Below are 24710 nucleotides of genomic sequence, written 5' to 3' on the forward strand. Positions count from 1 at the left end.
CAGTGGGAACTTGTCAAGGCTTTTGCATAAGAGCTGACATTTTGTGTGTTATGCCTGGCACAATGCTAAAGGTTTCTTATGCATTATTTGCATTGTTATTTGGTCAGTAAAACAACTTTATGAGATACGTTGTTCTATTATCCCCATCTCTAAGATGGGGAAATTAAAGCTTAGAGAGATTAATTCACTGACCAAAAGTGAGCAGAGCTGGATCTGAGCTAGAAGAGGCTAACTCTAAAACCCAAACCCCCTTTTTTTTTTTTTTTTTTTTTTGAGACAGAGTCTCGCTCTGTCGCCCAGGCTGGAATGCAACAGTGAGATCTCGGCTCATTGCAACCTCCACCTCCTGGGTTCAAGTGATTCTCCCGCCTCAGTCTCCCAAGTAACTGGCACTACAGTCATACATGCCACCATGTCTGGCTAATTTTTGTATTTTTAGTAGAGACGGGGTTTTGCCATGTTAGCAAGGCTGGTCTCGAATTCCTGACCTCAGGTGATCCATCCACCTTGGCCTCCCAAAGTGCTGGGATTACAGGCATGAGCCACCATGCCTGGCCTAAAACCCACATTTGTAGCCACTTCAATATATCTGCTGTCCCTTAAGAAAATATCAAATCTGTCCAAATTGCCTTTTGAAACATGAGAAAAAACAAACAAACAAAAAGAGCAGAGAACACATTCTCGCATCCTGCCTCCCTCCCCACAAAACCCATGTGGAAAAGACCTTTACTTATAATTTTGTGTGAAAGTGACTAATGTACCAATCTCAGTGCACTTTAAGAGAATCTTTCACTTTTTAAAAAAAGAATTGTGAGCAAAGACGAAATTCTCAAAAAATATTGTCTTTCCACATCAATTAAGGGATTGCAAGTTTGCATCTAGAGAAAATAAGTCTGTACTCTCATTTATGGAATTTAATATGGCATTTTTGAGGTAACCATTCATTGGGAACCAAGTAAGTTTTTTTATAGTTTTATTAAGATATTATTGATATACAATAAATTATACATATTTAAAGTACGAAGTTTGGAATTTTTTGGCATGTTTACTCTGTGAAAGCATTATCTACTCAAAATAATAAATATTTCTATACTTCCAAAAGTTTTCCTTTATCTTTGTTATCTTTCTGTCCCACTCTCCCCACCCCTTCCCAACGATGTATGAATCTGCTTTCTGAGACTGCATATTAGTTTTCATGTCATAGATGTTTATATGAATGACGTCATGTAGTATATACTCTTTTCCCTCTGGCTTCTTTCACTCAGCTTAAACATTTAAGATTCATCCATGTTGCAGTATGTATCAATGGTTCACTTTTATTGTTGTATAGTATTTCATTGTGGGACGATGTCACAGTGTGTTTTAACCATCCACCAGTTGATGATATTTGGGTTGTTTCCAGTTTTTGACTTTTACAAGCAAAGCAGCTATAAGTTTTGGTCTGAACACGTGCTAAATCTAGGAATAGAATGACTAGAGCATATAGCAAGTCTATGTTCAACTATTTACAAGCTGCCAAGTTATTTTCCAAAGTTGTTATATCATTGTACATTTCCACTAACAGTGTGTGAGAGGTGGGTAGAAGAATAACCTTGCTTTTCTCAAATTATGATCAAGAGTTAGTACCTGGCGCCTCAGGGAATAGAAATGAAAATCCTGGATCATAGTCCCTTTTGAACCTTTTGTCTTCATTAGAAAATTATGTAATAAATATATCAAGCATGGTCTCCTGGAATGAAAATTTTATGACACCACATGAAGATAAAAAATACATTTTGAATACATTTTGAATACATTAAATAATTAGCTAATTATTTTGGAGATCCTTGACTAAGACATGGAAATACCTCTTCAGAATTGCTCAGATCTTCTGAGGATGCATCTGCACATGACACTAGGGCGAGGATGTGTGACTCAGAAATTCCACTCACTGGAAGTCAAGGCATATTTTTTTTTCTAGCTGGGCTTAGAGCCAATGTCACCATAACTTTAATGGACTCAGTGTAGCTGTGAGGTGTGTTATCTCAGGAGTATAATCATAAAGATAAGTTCAAAATAGCATTCCAGGAGATTGCCAACACTCTATTATAAAGTAAATAAATACAGATGGGACACTACACTGAAAATGTGGCATGAAGTTGCCATACATGGCAGGTGTCAACATTTGGACCTGGTAAATGAAGCCAAGGCATAGATAAGAAAAAAATATTTGGGACCCAAAGAACAAATATTTAAGAGTGGAGCCCTCAGAAAAAGAAAGAATCATCCGAAGGAATAAAAGAAAAAGAAAGGTAAAAAAGACAGTTCATTTAGGATGAACCATCCTCATGACTATCTCCAATGTTGTTCCCTCTTCATGGCTGAATCCCCTACACTTGCTGCCTCATCTCCCTAGGGCCAGCTGGACCTGTTGGACTTGATGTTTAATTTTGATTTAAACTCAGTTTTAGATACTTTTTCCCTTTTGAGATTTTCATATTTAATCCATTAGTCAAACTCGTGTCACTAGTGAAATGATGGGGGAGAATAGAAGCCTTAGTTTTACATATAAGATCAGTATGATGGTGATTTTTTTTTTTTTCCTGTGTAAATTCTATGTAGAAGAAACCTGGTTGGAACTGCCCCCTGCCCCCAAATTAGAGTTACTTCCTAATGATTTTTAATGCACTCTGATTTTTTAAGGTCTTCTTTCTTGTGCTTGTTTTTCAGACATATGAAGGAGAGTCTTTTCATATTAAATCGTTTTCCTGGCAGCACCTAAACCGAAGGATCAGACTTCAAATAAATCTTTTTCCAGTGTTATGTTGAAACTGGATACAACATTTCTCATAAAACTTCTAAGTCAAGCAGTGATGAGAAACTACTGCATAAAAGGTATCTATTTAAGACAGAGATTATATGTAGGTTTTTAAAAAGTTCTTGTTCTTCTCCCTCCGCAAAGCAACACACATATTCATGTTTCATTTATAAATAGATTTGAAAATTACTATTGGGCACCAGCATTAACCATTCTCTGTTCTGTACGATGAAATATAGTCCTTGGGAAGATTTTTCCTGGGTCATGGTTTTAAAAAAAAAGAGAATGTTGAAGACTATGACTAAAATTCCTTTGTTAAAGCCCAATGCCAATTAAATCTATTTCCATCCTTAGCAACATGTGGTTCCATTAAAGTTAATCACTTTTCTATTTCAGTGTCTAGGCATTAATTCCCTACTTTAAGCAATTTAATAGTTGAAGAAAAAAAGTACAATTCTAGAAATAAGTACCCTCTTGAACATTTACAGAGTGTTTGGCTAATCTGAGATGTTTCAGAAACAGATAAATTAAATGTAGGAAACTAGATATGGGCAAGATGCACTTATTTCCTTGAAAGAACATATTGGCCATTTGTCATGTGACAACCTAACACCTTTCATTGTATTGTATTATTCTATGAAGGTATTCTTTTAGACATCAAACATGAGAGAGTTTCCAGAAGCCATTTTTTGCTATGTTCTTTAGTTTGTGTTCTCTAATACAACTCCAAGAAGTGAGCCATACTGGAGTACCAAACAGAGTGGCTCTGGCCAGGGCTCACTCTTCCTCTATTTCTCTCTCCTGCCATCTCTATTTCAACAATATCTCTTAGCTTTGCTTCTCTTTGGGTGCAGGATTATTCTCTTCTACTGCAAATAAGAAGATTCCTCCAGGTGTCCAGAAAGATGGTCACAAGTAGCCCTAGGCAAACATTATTTGAACAACAAGATGTATTCAATTCAATTATTTATTTTTGCCTACACAGTTCATATAAGTTACAGATAAAATAATACAAAGTTGTATTTGCTATTATTTTCTCTTTCTAAAACCTTCCCTCTACCTTGAGTTGTGTTCATTCTCTTCTTTCTATTATTATACTATGTACTTGTACTGTCTTTTTTATCTTGACCAATCCGCAAAGATTTTGTATTTTACCAAAAACAGTTTATACATTTACTGTTTCCACTTTCTCCTACTTTTTATTCTTAACAGTTCAATTTTTTTCTCTTCCTCCTGTGCATTTGGTATGAATGCTTAGTGGTTTTCCCCCCAATATATTCTCTTTACTAACAAATGCACTTAAGGCTAAAATTTTCCCTCTGCCTATAGCTTTAACCACATTTCACACATTGCAATGTACTGTTTTCTCATTGTTCACTTATGATATTTATTATTCATTTTTATTTACTCTTTAGTCAACAGTTTTCTAAATGTTTTTAAGTTTTCATAAAAAGATATTTTAGTTGTATTTTAATTGTTAATTTTTAGATGTATTGTATTATGTTAAAAGTATTTTTAAAAAGAAAAAAACATGAGAACAGATTGCAAAGACAGATAAAAATATTTTAAAAAGAAAAATATGTGTAACGTATATGACATATTCTTTAGAATTTGCTACAAATTCAAATTTCCTACCTGGTTAATTTAATTTGGAAAGTTTGAAAAATACATATATTTTCTTTTTCTTAGAGATACATAATCAAACTTGTTCATTTAAAAAAATTTATAGCAATTCTTATTTTTGTTTACTCAAACAATTGAATTTTGAAAAGCATAGTAGGGCGGGCGCGGTGGCTCAAGTTTGTAATCCCAGCACTTTGGGAGGCCGAGACGGGCGGATCACGAGGTCAGGAGATCGAAACCATCCCAACATGGGCTAACGTGGTGAAACCCCGTCTCCACTAAAAAATACAAAAAACTAGCCGGGCGAGGTGGCGGGCGCCTGTAGTCCCAGCTACTCGGTAGGCTGAGGCAGGAGAATGGCGTGAACCCGGGAGGCGGAGCTTGAAGTGAGCTGAGATCCGGCCACTGCACTCCAGCCTGGGCGACAAAGCGAGACTCCGTCTCAAAAAAAAAAAAAAAAAAAAAGAAAAGCATAGTAATACTTTACATTTTATTGTAGTTGTTACTTGTTTCTTGTATTCTATCAATCTTTGCAGTACATATTCAAAATTTAAGTTTAATGACTATCATTATTTTGGTGGATTATGCTTTTTTATCAATAATTACCCTATGTTAAGTTAAAATATTCCTTAGATTATATTTTAACTGATAATATTGCTACACTTTATTTTGTTACTCTTTTTTTTTTTTTTTTTGAGACTGAGTCTCACTCTGTCACCCAGGCTGGAGTGCAGTGGCTTGATCCCAGCTCACTGCAACCTCCACCTCCCGGGTTCAAGCCATTCTCCAGCCTCAGCCTCCTGGATAGCTGGGATTACAGGCGCTTGCCACCATACCTGGCTAATTTTTGTATTTTTAGTAGAGGCAGGGTTTCGCCATATTGGCCAGGCTGCTCTCGAACTCCTGACCTCAGGTGATTCGCCCGCCTCAGCCTCCCAAAGTGCTGGGATTACAGGCGTGAGCCACCGTGCCCAGCTTATTTTGTTACTTTTGATTGAAAAGTATTTTGACTCTTATACATGTTTACTTTTTGACATATTTTCTTTCTTAGAATTTCTTGGTCTTATTTTATTAATAGGGTATCTCTTGAGTGTTTTCAGGGATATTAATGACATGTATTTTTTAAGTATTCTGTTCTCTATCAGTTCTATTTCTTTAATTTGTTTTTTCTCAGTTGTTTGGTGATTCCTGGTATGTTTGAGAATCTCTATTTTGCAATGCTGTGGTTACAGGCTTTTATTATAGCAGTTTGTGATCAGTTATAATGGAGGAAGGGTGGCCTATGCTACCAGGGCAACTGCAGAGCAGAGACCATTAGTGGCTTCCTTTTAGGGGCTGAGAGCTGCTGCTGCTCCTGGGACCTCTCTATCTCTATGTCTCTCTGACTCTCTGGTTCTCTCTCTCTCTCTCTCTCTTTGTTTTTCTCTCTGTGTGTGTGTGTCTCTCTCTCTCCCTGTCTCTCTCTCTTTCTGTCCTTCTCTCTCTCTCTCTCTCTGTTTTTCTCTCTGTCTCTTTCTCTCTCTCTCTCTGTCTCACCAGGTCCCAACACATATGCTCACCAACCTGCATCATGGAGAAGAAAACACTGCAAAAACAAACAAACAAAAAAACACCTCATATTTCAGCAAAAGCATGGGAAAGGAAAGGGGCTTAAGTGGCTTATAACTGGCTCAACTATATTAAATACAGTTTTACAAATATGCACCTTAAAAATGTCCTCAATATAATCAGATCACGACTACATTTCTGACATGAATTCATGAATTTCACAAAATTCTTGCATTCGAAAGCAGATTATTCTGAATATATATACATGTGTTCCCATACGTGTATATGTTTGTCTGCACATATATGTATATGTATATATACATTTACAATCATGTTCCACATAATAACATTCCAGGCAATGACAGACAGCATAGAAGATGATGGTACCATAAGATCATAATAGAGCTAGACAATTACTATTGCCTAGTAACATCATAGCTGTGGTAACGTCATCATGCAAAACATTACTCACGTGGATGTGGTGCTGCTGGTGTAAACAAACCTACTTTGCTGACATTCATATAAAAGTCTAGCACATGCAATTATATAGGTAGCGATACTTGATAATGATAATAAACTACTATGTTACTGGCTTACGTATTTACTACGCTTTTTAATCATTGTTTTAGAATGTACTCCTTCTACTTATTTATATAAAAATGTTAACTGTAAAATAGCCTCAGGCAGGTCCTTTAGGTCCTTTAGGAGATATTCCAGAATGCATTGTTATCACAAAAAAATGACAACTCCATGCATGTTATGGCCCTGAAGACCTTCCAATAGGACAAGATGTGGAGGAGGAAGACAGTCATATTGATGACCCTGACTGTGTCTGGGCCTAGCTTAATGTGTATGCTTGTGTCTTTAACAAAAAGTTTAAAAAGTAAAAATAAAATTAAAACTTTTAGAAATAGTAAAAAGCTTATAGAATAAGGATTTACAGAGAGAAAATATTTTTGTACAGCTTTACGATGTGTTTTTTAGGCTGCTATTACAAAAGAGTAAAATCAAATTTTAAAAATTTATAAAGTAAAACAGTTACAGTAAGCTAAGGTTAATTTATTACTGAAAATTTAAAAAATTAATTTTAGTGGAGCCTAATTCTACAGAGTTTATAAAGTCTACAGTAGTATAGCTCCATATAATTGTATCTTTTTTATCTTTTATACCATGTTTTTATTTTACCTTCTCTGTATTTAGATATGTTTAAGGACACAAATACTTACTATTGTGTTATAGTTGCCTAAACTATTCAGCACAGGAACATGCTGTGCAGGTTTGTAGCCTAGGAGCACTAGGCTATACCACGTAGCCTAGATGTGTAGTAGGCTATAACATCTAGGTTTGTGTAAGTACACTCTATGATGTTTGCATGACAAAGTCGCCTAATGATGCATTTCTCAGAACGTACCCCCGCTGTGAAGCAATGCATGACTGTATCCACACTCATAATTACCATCTTGCTCTCTCCTGATTGTTGTTCCACATCTGCATTGTGCATGTTTTAGTCACAATCCTCCACAAAATTCTCAAAGATGCTGAAGTAAAACTATTTCTTCTAACAAATGCATTATCTATCACGAGCTCCCATTTTGCACACTATCTTAAAATTCTGAATTTAGTCCGTTTCCATTTTCCTCCATTCAATTCACTGATTCCTTTTAGTTAAGGCTAATTTTGCATTTATTCACATTTAAGGTATATGCACTCATGTTTTAGCCCTAACCCACACTCGTGGGATGCAGAGAATGGGAGGTAGTTAAGGAACCGCCACTCTGCAGTGGTCGTAGAGCAGGTAGTCTTTCAGTCTCCCTCTCTCTCCGTCCTATGCGAACATCCTTTGTAATGGTGTGACTTGACTCGTGTGGAGCTAGATGGCATGTGTGAAGTATATGATACCCTCACAGGGCAATTAGAAGTGGCTGGGTTCTCTTTTGCTACCCACCTGGATTGCATCAGTGCCAATCCTAACCGACTGCTGACACAGTGCACTCACTTCTGTGCTTACTACTTTCTCAGTTCCAAGACCTCTTGGCCAAACTGCCACTTCTCTCAGATGTGGATTCTCCCATTCCACCATCCCTGTGTCATATGAGGCTCCTAACTTCCAAGATTCTAGATGAGTAGCAGGACATGAGATGACTGACACATATTCCCACTTAAAGTTTGTTGTATCATGTCCTACATACACACACACACATCCACACACACTCCAGACTCCCAATGTGAGGGAGTGGTAGAACACGTGGTCCCGACAATGCTTCTAACTTACTTATTTTCTGAGCTCCTCATTCCTATGAAATCATTTTATCTAGTATGAAAGTCAAAAAGAGAAACTTACTGCTTCTTGGCCTTTTGCTAAAGAGCAAGTGTAGAAAGACACACCTATTCTCTTGGCAGTGGGCCTACATCAAGTCTTTATGGTCTCGTACCAAGATGTCTTTTGACTGAGGAAGCTAAGAATACGGCTCCTTGTTCTGACCAGTGGACTCTTCCTCGGCAGCAGGGGCTCCCTTCCCCAGTACCCATGAGGGAGAGGGTGGCAATTCAACAGGAAAACAGTAAGTTCACATCAGTTAGCATTTTGCACAAATTAATACTCCATATGCCATCTTGCCATACATTTCTTCTCTCTGCAATGAGGCTGAGAGAGACTGTCCCAAATGTGTCTTTATCCTGAGTCTGAGGCAGGCTGAACTTCAGTCTGCATGATGTGCCACAGCTTGCCATCATGTCAGGACAGCAAAGCCAGTCCCTTGAGTAAGCCAGTTGGTCACAGTCCAGGAGAGGCTGAGATGATCTGTGATGAAATGATGGATGCAATGTGAAGATCCCCAGCCAATCCTTAGAGACAGAGTTGCCATCTGAGGCCTCCCACTAGGGCTAATGACAGCTGGCAGTGACATATTAAAACAATGAGGTCTGTTGCATTCTGTTTTTCATTGCCTCATTCTCCACTTTGTACTGCAAAACTACATTCCTCGGGACTTGAAAGAGAGACCACAAAATGTCACACCCTAGTTCTCTAATGTTCAAAACTAAGAAACATAAAACTCAACATGTACTGGACTTCAAATTATTCATTGAAGATGTTGAAAATAAATTCTCTCTTCTTAACATCAAAATTCAGACCACCCTGCTTAGACCTGCTAATGCTTACAGCAATATTACATTATTTGTGAAATGACTATCCAGCATTAACCTAGCTTTGGGTTGTTTCAAAAACGCAATTTCTCTAAATGCATAGTATGTGTTGTCCTAATTTTATTTGATGGAATAATCATTTGGTAAGAATAGCAATTCTCTATGCTTTGATGAAATATATTCATCCTTGAGGCAAAGAACAAGTAACTATAAAGAAGGAAAAATCAAAATGCTTCTTTGTGAGAAAGCCACTTGCAACAAAGTATTGCTTGGAAATTTAAAAAGAGGGTCCAATTCTGCTTCTAAAATTATTAATTAGAGAGAAGATGAATACCTTCCATAGCATCCAGAAATAATTGAATCAATTCTGAAATACTACCTGACAATTTTTCACTGTGGTGTTAATGAATTCTTCTCATGATGGAGAAATGACATAAGTTGTTCATGCTTTGTGCATATTTAAAATAAGAATATTCATGAACAAAGGCAGCATGCCTTAATGGATTTAGAAGTAGAAGTTAGGATCCCAAAGCTTGTGCTTCAGTGAACTTTTAAAACATCACTTTGTTTTATTTGTTTGTTATATTTAACTGCATGAGAGGCATGAAATTACCTGGGAGAAAAGAGGGCAATGTCAAATATTTCAGTACTGGACTGCCATCATCTTAGTTGTGATATTGGAAGGGTATCAAATCACATTTGCCTTATCAAGAAATTTCTATGTACAGGAAGAAAAATAATAGCACACAATCAACTTCTGGCAATGACAGTTCTCACTTTGATATGCCATAGAAGGTTACCAAAGCCAAAATAAGCATCAAACTTTCCAAAAATCACCTGAATTATTTCAAATACAGTGAAGCCTCTATGCCATATTTTGGGGCTAGACACTAACTCAGTACCTGGCCCAGAGAAAGCACTCAGTAACTTTTTTTTTCAAACAATAAAAGAAAATGCTCAGTGGTCAATATATTGTTTCAGATTGGTGCATTGACAAATGATAACTCAGAAAGTATTCGTTGGGTACCATGTACCTAGGCTGAGGTATTACAAAGACAAATTGCATCTCTTTCTTCATGAGAGAGGCATGTAAAAAATTACAAGTCAATGTGTTAAGTAGAGAAATAGAGTCACATAAAATTTTATGGGAATATAGTAAAGATAAGTATTAATAACTTTGCCTAACAGTTTTACAGAAGTAGCCACAGAGTGAGTAATGTGTGAGCTGGTTCTTAAGGCATGAATATGATTTAGGTAGGTGGAGAAGAGTAGAAGAGGATATCCCAGAAATGAGGGCCAGAATGTACAAAGGCATGGCATTAAAACAAAAAATCCTGTTTAACACACAGAGAGAAAGAAGTTCAGTATGGCAAATTCAGGAGTGTATGTGTGAAGTGTCCCGAGATATGGCTGGGAAGTTAAGACAAGACCATCTTGTGAAAGCATTTTTAAGACATTCTAAGAATTTTGAATATTTTCCTATAGGTATCAGGAAGTTATTAAAGTTATGTAAGCAGAAATAGCATATAATTGAATTTGAGTTTTATAAAATTTGCTCTGCTGGCAGGAAGGAAGAAGTCTCAGTTAGGGAGAGAGGGGCAGAATTAGGAGAAAAACTCTCAGGAAAGAAATTCTATTCATGAGCATGGAATGTTTTCCATTAATTTTGTCATCTCTGATTTTTTTAATAAGGTTTTTTTTTTTTTTTTTAAAAACTTGGAGTCTCACTCTGTTGCCCAGGCTGCAGTGCAGTGGCACGATCTCAGCTCACTGCAACCTCCACCTCCCAGGTTCAAGCAATTCTCCTGCCTCAGCCTCCCCAGTAGATGGGATTACAGGCGTGTGCCACTACATCCTGCTAATTTTTGTATTTTTCAGTAGAGATGGGGTTTCACCATGTTGGCCAGGCTGGTTTCGAACTCCTGACCTCAGGCAATCTGCCCGCCTTGGCCTCCCAAACTATTGGGATTACAGACGCAAGCCATCGTGCCTGGCCAGTAATGTTTTCTAATTCTTGTTGTGGAGATCTTTAACCTCCCTGTTAGCTGTATTTCTAGATATTTTATTCTTTTTGTGGCTATTGTGAATAGGAAGAATCAAAATCATTAAAATGCCCAAAGCAATTTATAGATTCAACGCTATTCCTATTAAACTACCAATGACATTCTGTACGGAATTAGAAGGAAACATTCTAATATTCATTTGGAACCAAAAAAAGAGCCCGAATAGCCAAAGCAATCCTAAGCAAAAAGAAAAAAACTGGAGGCATCACACTACCAAACTTCAAACTATACTACAGGGATATAGTAACTAAAACAGCATGGTACTGGTTCAAAAACACATAGACCAATGGAACAGGTTAGATAACCCAGATATAAAGCCTCACACATACAACCATCTGATCTTCCAAAAAGCGACAAAAACAAGCAATGTGGAAAGGACTCCTTAAATGTAAAACCTAAAACTATAAAAACCCTAGAAATACCATTCTGCATATTGGCCCAGGCAAAGATTTCATGACGAAGCCTTCAAAAGTAATTGCAATGAAAACAAAAATTGACTACTAGGCCCTAATTAAACTAAACAGTTTCTGCACAGCAAAAGAAATTATCAACAGAGTAAACAGATACCCTAGAAAATGGGAGAAAATATTGCATCTGACAAAGGTCTAATATCCAGAATCTATAAGGAACTCAAGTCAACAACCAAAAACCTAACAACCCCATTAACAAGTGGGCAATGAAGAACAGACACTTCTCAAAAGACATACACATGGCCAATAAGCATATAAAAAAATGCTCAATATACCAATCATTAGGGAAATGCAAATGAAAACCACAATAAGATACTATCTCACACCAGTCAGAATGGCTATTACTAAAAGGTCAAAAAATAACAGATGCTGCCAAGGTTGTGGAGAAAAGAGAATGCTTATACACTGCTGGTGGGAATGTAAATATGTTTAGCCACTGTGGAAAGCATTTGGAGATTTCTCAGAGAACTTAAAACAGGATTACCATTCAACCCAGCAATCCCACTACTGGGTATATAGTTCTGTAGATGTCTATTAGGCTGACATCTGGAGAAAGAGGGGGCTGTGAGAATTACAGGGAATCAAGCCAGAGCCCAGCTCAACCTCTACCTAGAGTCTGATCCATTTTTGGACATTTTGGTTACATGAGCCAAAAAAATTTCTATACAGTTGAAGCCGTTTTGAAGTGGGTTTTCTGTAACTTACAACTGAAAGCATCTCCACTAGGTAGAAGTGGTTGACATAGAAAATGGCTAAAGATAACACAAAAGAACAGCTAAGATGGAGATTAAGAGAAAGGACTTTGGAATCAGACAGCCTGGGCCAACTCCCAGTTCCATATCACCTACCTGTGTGATCTTAGGGAGTCATTTAGATTTGTGCCTTGGTTTCATCATCTGTAAAATAGGGATAATAATGTTTATATCACGATACCATGACTTAGTAACAATGAATTTTTAAAAATGGATTAATAGTGTAAAGTGCCTAGAACAGTGTCCAGTACATTGTCAATCCCCCAATAAGAGGCAGCCTTTATTAAAGTCCTTCTAGTTCTGAAGAGTCTGTCAATCAATTATTTATAATTATGTTATGTAAAGCCTATGATACAATGTTTCCACTTGCGAATTTCAGTACAAACTTCATAGCCAGATTAACTCTTAAGATCAAGAATTGACTGCCAGTAGATCTAGGACTGAACCTAGAACTTCTGAACCACTTGGTCAATTTACCAAACAGTAAATCTCTCTTAGAGAGATATTGGATGTATAGATTCATTTAATAACAACTGTAGTGAGTCAGATATTATTCTAAAGCTCTTGGTTTACAGCAGTAAACAGAAGAGACCCAATCTCTTCCCTCATGACATCCTCACTGGAGTGGCCATCTGAGTTCCATAACTAAGTCACGTCCCCTCCGATTAAGTTATTCACAGCCTGGCAGTACAATTGCAGTCCCATACAGGAAAAAAATGTACAACTACCAGACACTGTCATAAATGTTGTCATACCGTGAAACATCTGGTAGATGGGAGCAATAAAACAAAGGGAGGTTAAAGATGTGTTCCAGGAAGATATGGAATTTGTCAGGCATGTTGGTATAAGGCAGAGGGGAATACATGGCTCTCAATGAAGAGAACAGGGACTGTGACAGGTGTAGTGGCAGAGGTGTGACCAGAATGGAACTCTGATTCAGAAAACACAAGGTGCCCCAGCACAGCCCTGCCTGTGCACAAAGTCACAGGGACTGGCAGAGCTCAGACCCTGGAAGGCCACATAAGCCATGTTAAATTCAGACCTGCCATGATAGATACTGTGGAAGAGATTTTTGTCAAATAAGTGTTTGTCCCACAGGGTAGCGGAGGAAACGAGAGGCTTGGATGTCTCCTCACAGAGAGCAATGGATAAAGGAAGCATGTATTAAAGAGCGTGAAATGTATCCCAAAGTAAAATTTCCATTACCAATTTTCTGTTAACTGATTCAGATCACTAGAAACATCTAATTTATTTTTTTAGACAGTTCCAAAAGATAAGGAAAAGCAAAACACTGAACTGCCTAACACCAGAATCTGTTGGTGCATTTTGATCCTGAAACATGATTCCATATTAAAGTCAGCTAGCATGTTTATGTTAATTTTGTTTAAATCAAACACTACTTCTTCTGTGGCTATAGCAAATAATGCTTTCAGTCCTAGGAAACTACCTTAGCTTCATATCTAGACATTTTGGCTGGAACTAAAATATCAAGTGTTGTTTATACATGAAATCATGTAATCTTAGAGTTGGAAGACCTTAAAGGTCATCTAGTACAACGTTCAGACCAATGCATGAAGCCACCCTCTCCACAATGTCCCGCTTCTTTTAAAAGCCTTTCTATTTATTCATCCAGTGAATATTTGCAGATTATCAGCAATGTACAGGGTGCTGGAGATACATGATACACGGTATGTTCTCTTTCTTCATGAAACTTACTTTAGAAAAATTGATTGGCGACTAGCAATTTAGACTGCTGTTTCTCTCCTATCACCACCGACCCCCTTTCCTTAACATCAAAAAATGCAAACCATCCTACTAGCCAAATATGTCAAAATATGTCCTGGAACAATGTCCACTGGCCCTCTGGGAGTAGCATGAATTCTATTCATAGCCTAGTCCATTCCCCATGACCTCAGCCACTTCTCAATGTTCAGCCCTTATCTCTCCCTGACTCTGTTATGATTTTTTAAAACTCACTGCATCTACCAGAAATAATAATAATGATTAAAGGGCCTCTACTCATAAATTCAAATGCCTATTTGTTTTAATAATACTAGTTACACTTACATAGAACTTACTAGTTACACTTACATAGTACTTACCATGAACCAGGCACTTTCGGCAGCATTTGATGTGTTCACTCATTGAATTTTCATAAAACCATTGTGAAGTAGGCACTCATTTTAGTCTTTATTTTACAAATGAATATACTGAGGCATGTAAAATCAAAGTCCATACTTGTCAAAGGTAAACTAGAATTGTGCTGCGACACTATTGGTTAAGGAGGAGTTAAGAGTAAAGCCATGAAATCCTGTAAGAACCTTAATATCTTATAGTGTCTAAATAAATATGTAAATAACAAATGCTGTTCTGTGTAATCACAAATTGTGGTACAACACTTTTTAGATACTCGAGACTGATTTTTGTTTTGGATAAATCTAGGTCTGCATTGCCCAGTATGGAAGCCACTAGCTATACATGACTATACAAATCTTAATTAATTAAAAATTAATAAATTTAAAATTCAGTTCCTCTGTCAAATTAGCTACATTGTAGAATGTGCAATAGCCAATAACCACATGTGACTAGTGGTTAGACTATTGGGCAGCACAAATACCGAATATCTCCATCATCACAGAAAGTTCTGTTGGAAAACACTGATCTAGATGGTGATGAAAATGGCAAAAACATATCTATGAGAGAGAATGATGTATTGAAGACCGGACTGAAGACCCTTGGGTTAGCTCCTGACCTCCTTGACTCATGAGGAAATTGGATTAGGCAAATGCTTTATTTTCTTGTTCTTCCTCCTTTTTTGTCACACAAGTATCAAAAATTCATCATTTGCAAAGTTGAAAACGCAAAGAAGTAAAATGAAAAACAAGTCATAAATGATCCTAAGTTAGGTGATGCTACTTTAAAGTAGAAATCCACTTCTAAACAGAGGGTCATTGTCGATTAATTTTTCCGTTTAAGGTCGCTTTTTCCCTCGAGTCTTTCAATAGCTAATAATGGACCTACGGTGAGTCTCGTAATAATCTACTACATTTTACCTATTAATATGCTTACTTGATAAGTAATTGCCAAGAATTTCTTTAAATTAAAAAAAGAAAACTGAGTTAACAGAAACAGATACTCTACCCAGAGGGGAGAAGCGTAACACTTTAGTGTAGACTAACTCATTTCAACTACTAGGAAACCCAGGGAATCCCATCCTTTTATAAAAATTTTTTCACACTCCCTTTAAAGAGCAGAGTGGGAAAATGTTGAGGAAATGAGGCCTTCCTGTTTCTGCCGCATGTGGATAATTATCCAGCTGCAGCTCCAAAATAAGTAAGATTGGAAAATTCTTTCAGATCTCCTTGTAGCTGAATATCAAAGGAAATTTGGGTGATTCCAAAACTATTGTACTTCTGGTTCATGTTGGAATCATTGGGGTTCTTCTATTTTTGTCTCTAAATATGGAGTTCGGTGATTTGAACCTACAGAATCTCCCTGCAGACTTTTTCTTCTTTTATATGACGACTATATCATAAGTGAAGAGCATTTTAAAGAGGACAAGTTCATTTTTTTTTAGTTGAGGCCAAAGGCCACAGTAAAATCTTTGTTCTTTTACTTTTATTTCTAACTATACCTAATTTTTTTTAGTATTCTCTGAAATTTTATTAAATTCTTTTTATAAATATCTTTCTGGATCTCTTAAAACTTTTTTTCTTCAACACCTAAGAAAAAGTATGTCACAATAATATTGTGATGCTTGCCTTTGCTGGGCAAAATATGTTTTTCAGATGTTAATCTGTATTACAAATATAGATCTGAAGGAGCTTTTGGCAGTCAGTTCATTCTAATCTGTTTCCAAATAGGGCTGATGAAGCCTGAGCTGGTGATGCCACAAAGGCAGATTTAATGATAGGGAGAGAGTGCAGTATTTGAAGGGTAGAAAACAGCAAGAAAGTGGTTCTGAGCGCTGTGCTTCAGGACTCTGACCACCATGTTTCCTCACGGATTGGGTCACTTCTCTTTTTTTGTTTGTTTGTTTTGTTTTTGAGGCGGAGTCTCCCTCTGTCGCCCAGGCTGGAGTGCAGTGGCGCCATCTCGGCTCACCGCAAGCTCCGCCTCCCAGGTTCACGCCATTCTCCTGCCTCAGTCTCCCGAGTAGCTGGGACTACAGGCGCCCGCCACCACGCCCAGCTATTTTTTAGCAGTGATGAGGTTTCACCGTGTTACCCAGGATGGTCTCGATCTCCTGACCTTGTGATCTGCCCGCCTCGGCCTCCGAGAGTGCTGGGATTACAGGCATGAGCCACTGAACCCAGCCCGGATGGGTCACTTCCTTAGGAAAGAAAACCTCTACTCCACTGTTAAATGTAAGAGCTCAGAAACCATTGAAATACTTTTTATAAAATGCTAAGGAGTACAAGACAGTGTAATGGTAGAGGAACAGTCAATGCAAAAAGTAAAATCAATACATGCCAATAAAAAATGTGAAACCTTCGGAAGGAAAGAATATATACATTTGCCCAAGAAAATCTTCCATTTAGAATAAACAATTTTAAAACATGGATGTGCATATTTAGTGTGAGATATTAACATGTAAATTATCTTTTAAAAAAACGTTTTTTATTATACTGTTAAAAGAGTAAAGAATGTGTGATGGGGTCCTAGGTGTGGAAAGTGATGCTGAGCCAGAATTAGGAAGACACTCTGTTATTGAGAAGCTGGGAATTTGAAAGGAAGTTTGGCATCTGAGAGAGGTGAAGGAGGGAGGGGGGCATAAACATTTTTCCACAAACACTCCTAGATCAGGAATTTGTGTGACTAAGACATGATACATAACTGAAATCTAAATAGGTGTGACTAATTCCTGTGTAATTTTTTGTGGTGCATTTCTGTTCATGAAAGTAAAACAATGGCTTTTCCAAGTTTTAGTATTTGGAAAACTTCCCATAGGGAGTATCAAAAATACATATTCTTCCACTACCCTTACTCTTCCACAATTAATTCTGGCTTCACTTCTCACCTATTGTGGGACTGTGAAGCAGTGACCTAGCTTCTCCGTGCTGCTTTTCCCATGTGTAAAATTGAGATATTAATAGCACATATGACATAAAGTTGTTATAAGTTGTTACAAATGAGGTAAAGATTAAATAAAATACCAATTAAATCTAAAACATAAAGTCGTTATAAAGATTAAGTGAGATAATGCAAATAAAGTGCTTCTCACAGAGACTAGAACATAGTGAAGTCTGCAATAAGTGGAAGTCATTCAAATTATTAGGGTCTTTAAAACCCCAGGAATATTTCACAGGAACAAAGCAGTAATCTATATAGTATGTCATATGAATGGGAAAAATAGCCAATGTGACAAAAGAGGATACACATCAGTGTCTATTGAAGTAAGGCTCTGGTTGGGTGATAATTCTATACCTGTGGATTTCCAAAGACCAGCTGAACAAACACAATTCCCAATAAACATACTTGTCTGCTTTACGAGGCAGCATTCTGTTGAAATGTGCTATGCAATAGAGCTTTCTCTGATGATGGAAATATTATATTACTCTCTACCCAGTACAGTAGCCTCTTGCCACATGTCATAACTGAGTACTTAGAAAATGGCTAGTATAACTGAGGGACTGAACTTTTATTTTAAATCTAGATAGCCATATGTGGCTGTGGCTGCCATTTTGGACAGCACAGCTATAGAAAGATACAAATAAACAGCATACTGAAGTCATATATTTAAAACAACTTCTCCTTTCCTCACTCTACATTATGCCAAAGCCAAAAGACAAGTTTAAGTACCTTGCATCATCCTTTTATTATGGCACACTACAATACCGAGCATAGGCATATGCTGAAGGAGCAAGAAGCAAGGACACTCCAGTAGCATAAGCACATCTGGAACACGGATCTCAGTTTCAAAGTACCATTATTCACCAAGAGCACACGTGAATTTTTGGACATGTGGCTGATTCTGAGTTGGAGATGAAGAATACAAAATCAAAAAACACAAACGAAACAAAACAAGATGCAGTTACACAAAGAAATTTCAATATTTGTTTGCATTTTTGAAAAATATTAAAGGTTGTCCAATCGTTGCCTACAGAAACACTTCTTAAAATTCCATTTATCACATTCCTTTCCATGTCTCCCACACCCTGCATCCATCATTTTTAAAAATTAATTAATTATTTATTATTATACTTTTTAGGGTACATGTGCACAACGTGCAGGTTTGTTACATATGTATACATGTGCCATGTTGGTGTGCTGCACCCATTAACTCATCATTTACATTAGGTATATCTCCTAATGCTATCCCCTCCCCACTCCCCCTCCCCCACGACAGGCCCCAGTGAGTGATGTTCCCCTTCCTGTGTCCAAGTGTTCTCATTGTTCAATTCCCACCTATGAGTGAGAACATGCAGTGTTTGGTTTTTTTGTCCTTGTGATACTTTACTGAGAATGACGGTTTCCAGCTGCATCCATGTCCCTACAAAGGACATGAACTCATCCTTTTTAATGGCTGCATGGTATTCCATAGTGTATATGTGCCACATTTTCTTAATTCAGTCTGTCATTGATGGACATTTGGGTTGGTTCCAAGTCTTTGCTATTGTGAATAGTGCCGTGATAAACATACGTGTGCATGTGACTTTATAGCAGCATGATTTATAATCCTTTGGGTATATACCCAGTAATGGGATGGCTGGGTCAAATGGTATTTCTAGTTCTAGATCCTTGAAGAATCGCCACACTGTCTTCTTCAATGGTTGAACTAGTTTGCAGTCCCATCAACAGTGTGAAAGTGTTCCTATTTCTCCACATCCTCTCCAGCACCTGTTGTTTCCTGACTTTTTAATGACTGCCATTCTAACTGGTATGAGATGGTATCTCATTTTGGTTTTGGTTTGCATTTCTCTGATCGCCAGTGATGATGAGCATTTTTTCATGTGTCTGTTGGCTGCATAAATGTCTTCTTCTGAGAAGTGTCTGTTCGTATCCTTTGCCCACTTTTTGATGGGGTTGTTTGTTTTTTTCTTGTAAATTTGATTGAGTTCTTTATAGGTTCTGGATATTAGCCCTTTGTCAGATGAGTAGATTGCAAAAATTTTCTCCCATTCCGTAGGTTGCCTGTTCACTCTGATGGTAGTTTCTTTTGCTGTGCAGGACCTCTTTAGTTTAATGAGATCCCATTTGTCAATTTTGGCTTTTGTTGCCATTGCTTTTGGTGTTTTAGACATGAAGTCCTTGCCCATGCCTAGGTCCTGAATGGTATTACCTAGGTTTTCTTCTAGGGATTTTATGGTTTTAGGTCTAACATTTAAGTCTCTAATCCATCTTGAATTAATTTTTGTATAAGGAGTAAGGAAAGGATCCAGTTTCAGCTTTCTACTTATGGCTAGCCAATTTTCTCAGCACCATCTATTAAATAGGGAATCCTTTCCCCACTTCTTGTTTTTTTGTCTGGTTTGTCAAAGATCAGATGGCTGTAGATGTGTGGTATTATTTCTGAGGGCTCTGTTCTGTTCCTTTGGTCTATATCTCTGTTTTGGTACCAGTACCATGCTGTTTTGGTTACTGTAGCCATGTAGTATAGTTTGAAGTCAGGTAGCATGAGGCCTCCAGCTTTGTTCTTTTGGCTTAGGATTGTCTTGGCAATGCAGGGTCTTTTTTGGTTCCATATGAACTTTAAAGCAGTTTTTTCCAATTCTGTGAAGAAAGTCATTGGTAGCTTAATGGAGATGGCATTGAATCTATAAATTACCTTGGGCAGTATGGCCATTTTCACAATATTGATTTTTCCTATGCATGAGCATGGTATGTTCTTCCATTTGTTTGTGTCCTCTTTTATTTCGCTGAGCAGTGGTTTGTAGTTCTCCTTGAAGAGGTCCTTTACATCCCTTGTAAGTTGGATTCCTAGGTATTTTATTCTCTATGAAGCTATTGTGAATGGGAGTTCATTCATGATTTGGCTCTCTGTTTGTCTCTTACTGGTGTATAAGAATGCTTGTGATTTTTGCACATTGATTTTGTATCCTGAGACTTTGCTGAAGTTGCTTATCAGCTTAAGGAGATTTTGGGCTGAGATGATGGGGTTTTCTAAATATACAATCATGTCATCTGCAAACAGGGAAAATTTGACTTCTTCTTTTCCTAACCGAATACGCTTTATTTATTTCTCTTGCCTGACTGCCCTAGCCAGAACTTCCAACACTATGTTGAATAGGAGTGATGAGAGAGTGCATCCCTGTCTTGTGCCAGTTTTCAGCGGGAAGGCTTCCAGTTTTTGCCCATTCAGTATGATATTGGCTGTGGGTTTGTCATAAATAGCTCTTATTATTTTGAGATACGTTCCATCAATACCGAATTTATTGAGAGTTTTAGCACGAAGGGTTGTTGAATTTTGTCAAAGGCCTTTTCTGCATCTATTGAGATAATCATGTGGTTTTTGTGTTTGGTTTTGTTTATATGCTGGATAACGTTTATTGATTTGCATATGTTGAACCAGCCTTTCATCCCAGGGATGAAGCCCACTTGATCATGGTGGATAAGCTTTTTGATGTGCTGCTAGATTTGGTTTGTCAGTATTTTATTGAGGATTTTTGCATCCATGTTCATCAGGGATATTGGTCTAAAATTCTCTTTTTATGTTGTGTCTCTGCCAGGCTTTGGAATCAGGATGATGCTGGCCTCATAAAATGAGTTAGGGAGGATTCTCTTTTTTTCTATTGGTTGGAACAGTTTCAGAAGGAATGGTACCAGCTCCTCCTTGTACTTCTGGTAGAATTCGGCTGGTCCTGGACTTTTTTTTGGTTGGTAGGCTGTTAATTATTGCCTCAATTTCAGAGCCTGTTATTGGTCTATTCAGGGATTCAACTTCTTCCTGGTTTAGTCTTGGGAGAGTGTATGTGTCCAGGAATTTATCCATTTCTTCTAGGTTTTCTAGTTTATTTGCATAGAGGTGTTTATAGTATTCTCTGATGGTAGTTTGTATTTCTGTGGGGTCAATGGTGATATCCCCTTTATAATTTTTTATTGCATCTATTTGATTCTTCTCTCTTTTCTTCTTTATTAGTCTTGCTAACAGTCTATCAATTTTGTTGATCTTTTCGAAAAACCAGCTCCTAGATTCATTGATTTTTTGAAGGGTTTTTTGTGTCTCTATCTCCTTCAGTTCTGCTCTGATCTTAGTTCTTTCTTGCCTTCTGCTAGCTTTTGAATGTGTTTGCCCTTGTTTCTCTAGTTCTTTTAATTGTGATGTTAGGGTGTCAATTTTAATCTTTCCTGTTTTCTCTTGTGGGCATTTAGTGCTATAAATTTCCCTCTACACACTGCTTTAAATGTGTCCCAGAGATTCTGGTATGTTGTATCTTTGTTCTCATTGGTTTCAAAGAACATCTTTATTTCTGCCTTCATTTCGTTATGTACCCAGTAGTCATTCAGGAGCAGGTTGTTCAGTTTCCATGTAGTTGAGCAGTTTTGAGTGAGTTTCTTAATCCTGAGTTCTAGTTTGATTGCACTGTGGTCTGAGAGACAGTTTGTTATAATTTCTGTTCTTTTACATTTACTGAGGAGTGCTTCACTTCCAACTATGCAGTCAATTTTAGAATAAGTGTGATGTGCTGAGAAGAATGTATATTCTGTTGATTTGGGGTGGAGAGTTCTGTAGATGTGTATTAGGTCCACTTGGTGCAGAGTTGAGTTCAATTCCTGGATATCCTTGTTAACTTTCTGTCTTGTTGATCTGTCTAGTGTTGACAGAGGGGTGTTAAAGTCTCCCATTATTATTGTGTGTAAGTCTAAGTCTCTTTGTAAGTCTCCAAGGACTTGCTTTATGAATCTGGGTGCTCCTGTATTGGGTGCATATATATTTAGGATAGTTAGCTCTTCTTGTTGAATTGATGCCTTTAGCATTATGTAATGGCCTTCTTTGTCTCTTTTGATCTTTGTTGGTTTAAAGTCTGCTTTATCAGAGACTAGGATTGCAACCCCTGCTTTTTTGGTTTTCCATTTGCTTGGTAGATCTTCCTTCATCCCTTTATTTTGAGCCTATGTGTGTCTCTGCATGTGAGATGGGTCTCCTGAATACAGCACACTGATGGGTCTTGACTCTTTATCCAATTTGCCAGGCTGTGTCTTTTAATTGGAGCATTTAGTCTATTTACATTTAAGGTTAATATTGTTATGTGTGAATTCGATCCTGTCATTATGATGTTAGCTGGTTATTTTGCTCATTAGTTGATGCAGTTTCTCCCTAGCATCGATGGTATTTACATTTAGCGTGTTTTTGCAATGGCTGGTACCAGTTGTTCCTTTCCATGTTTAGTGATTCCTTCAGGAGCTCTTGTAAGGCAGGCCTGGTGGTGACAAAATCTCTCAGCATTTGCTTGTCTATAAAGGATTTTATTTCTCCTTCACTTATGAAACTTAGTTTGGCTGGATATGAAATTCTGGGTTGAAAATTCTGTTCTTTAAAAATGTTGAATATTGGCTCCCACTCTCTTCTGGCTTGGAGGGTTTCTGCTGAGAGATCCGCTGTTAGTCTGCTGGGCTTCCCTTTGTGGGTAACCCGACCTTTCTCTCTGGCTGCCCTTAACATTTTTTCCTTCATTTCAACTTTGGTGAATCTGACAATTGTGTTTCTTGGAGTTGCTCTTCTCGAGGAGTATCTTTGTGGCATTCTCTGTATTTCCTGAATTTGAATGTTGGCCTGCCTTGCGAGGTTGGGGAAGTTCTCCTGGATAATACCCTGCAGAGTGTTTTCCAACTTGGTTCCATTCTTCCTGTCACTTTTAGGTACACCAGTCAGACGTAGATTTGGTCTTTTCACATAGTGCCATATTTCTTGGAGGCTTTGTTCATTTCTTTTACTCTTTTTTCTCTAAACTTCTCTTCTCGCTTCATTTCATTCATTTGATCTTCAATCACTGATATCCTTTCTTTCAACTGATCAAATCGGTTACTGAAGCTTGTGCATGCGTCACGTAGTTCTCATGCCATGGTTTTCAGCTCCATCAGGTCATTTAAGGACTTCTCTACATTGGTTATTCTAGTTAGCCATTCATCTAATCTTTTTTCAAGGTTTTTAGCTTATTTGCAATGGGTTCGAACTTCCTCCTTTAGCTTGAAGAAGTTTGATCATCTGAAGACTTCTCTCAACTCATCAAAGTCATTCTTTGTCCAGCTTTATTCTGTTGCTGGTGAGGAGCTGCGTCCCTTTGGAGGAGGACAGGCGCTCTAAATTTTTAGAATTTTCAGCTTTTCTGCTCTGTTTTTTCCCCATCTTTGCGGTCTTATCTACCTTTGGTCTTTGATGATGGTGATGTACAGAAGGGGTTTTGGTGTGGATGTCCTTTCTGTTTGTTAGTTTTCCTTCTAACAGTCAGGACCCTCAGCTGTAGGTCTGTTGGAGTTTGCTGGAGGTCCACTCCAGACCCTGTTTGCCTGAGTATCAGCAGCAGAGGTTGCAGAAGAGTGAATATTGCTAAATAGCAAATGTTGCTGCCTTATCGTTCCTCTAGAAGCTTTGTCTCAGAGGGGTACCCAGCTGTGTGAGTTGTCAGTCTGCCACTACTGGGGGCTGCCTCCCAGTTCAGCTACTTGCAGGTCAGGGACCCACTTGAGGAGGCAGTCTGTCCATTCTCAGATCTCAAACTCTATGCTGGGAGAACCACTATTCTCTTCAAAGCTGTCAGGCAGGGACATTTAAATCTGCAGAGGTTTCTGCTGCCTTTTGTTTGGCTATGCGCTGTCCCCAGAGGTGGAGTCTACAGAGGCAGGCAGGCCTCCTTGAGCTGCACTGTGCTCCACCCAGTTCAAGCTTCCCAGCAGCTTTGTTTATCTACTCAAGCCTCAGCAATGGCGGGCGCCCCTCCCCCAGCCTCACTGCCACCTTGCAGTTAGATCTCAGACTGCTGTGCTGGCAATGAGGGAGGCTCTGTGGGCGTGGGCCCCTCCGAGCCAGGCACAGGATATAATCTCCTGGTATGCCATTTGCTAAGGCCCTTGGAAAAGTGCAGTATTAGGGAGGGAGTGACCCGATTTTCCAGGTGCTGTGTGCAATGATTTCCCTTGGCTAGGAAAGGGAATTCCCTTACCCCTTGCACTTCCTGGGTGAGGCGATGCCTTGCCCTGCTTTGGCTCTTGCTTGGTGGACTGTACCAACTGTCCTGCACCCACTGTCCAACACACCCCAGTGAGATGAACCCAGTACCTCAGCTGAAAATGCAGAAATCACCCGTCTTCTGCATCACTCACGCTGGGAGCTGTATCCTGGAGCTGTTCCTATTTGGCCATCTTGGAACCTGAT

General features: G+C 38.2%; 1 long non-coding RNA gene across 1 annotated transcript in view; it reads right to left on the minus strand.

Annotated features, from left to right (window-relative positions):
* The window catches only part of LOC103226768 (uncharacterized), an 87729-nt gene that overhangs the window by 8981 nt on the left and 54038 nt on the right, over window positions 1–24710 (minus strand). The window contains exon 3 of the long non-coding RNA XR_005242372.2: window positions 12494–12541. This is a non-coding gene — a long non-coding RNA (uncharacterized lncRNA). The remainder of the gene's footprint in view (window positions 1–12493; window positions 12542–24710) is intronic.

Source organism: Chlorocebus sabaeus, chromosome 21, assembly GCF_047675955.1.
Source record: "Chlorocebus sabaeus isolate Y175 chromosome 21, mChlSab1.0.hap1, whole genome shotgun sequence".
Taxonomy (NCBI): Eukaryota; Metazoa; Chordata; class Mammalia; order Primates; family Cercopithecidae; genus Chlorocebus; species Chlorocebus sabaeus.